This window comes from Teleopsis dalmanni, chromosome 2, assembly GCF_002237135.1.
Source record: "Teleopsis dalmanni isolate 2A chromosome 2, ASM223713v2, whole genome shotgun sequence".
Classification (NCBI taxonomy): domain Eukaryota; kingdom Metazoa; phylum Arthropoda; class Insecta; order Diptera; family Diopsidae; genus Teleopsis; species Teleopsis dalmanni.
In genome coordinates this window covers 45535157-45535409 of record NC_051847.1, presented here as the reverse complement: position 1 = coordinate 45535409, position 253 = coordinate 45535157, and positions in this window count along the sequence as shown.

Below are 253 nucleotides of genomic sequence, written 5' to 3'. Positions count from 1 at the left end.
GTAAATAATTATTTTTGAGGCTGCAAGTACTAGGAATCGAGTCCGTGCCCTTCCAAATTTAGTGCTCAGCGTCAGCGCTCCTTAACCAAGTGACCCAAAGCCATACTTGACCTTTAGATTCGCACATTTTTCTGAAGTTTTGTTATTTTGCTGTGAAGGTTTTCTTTTTTATTTGTATTTAGATTCTTATCAGCTTACAGACCCGAACAATTTTTTCTTTTTTATTAACAAATTCACTTGCTGTGTTTATATT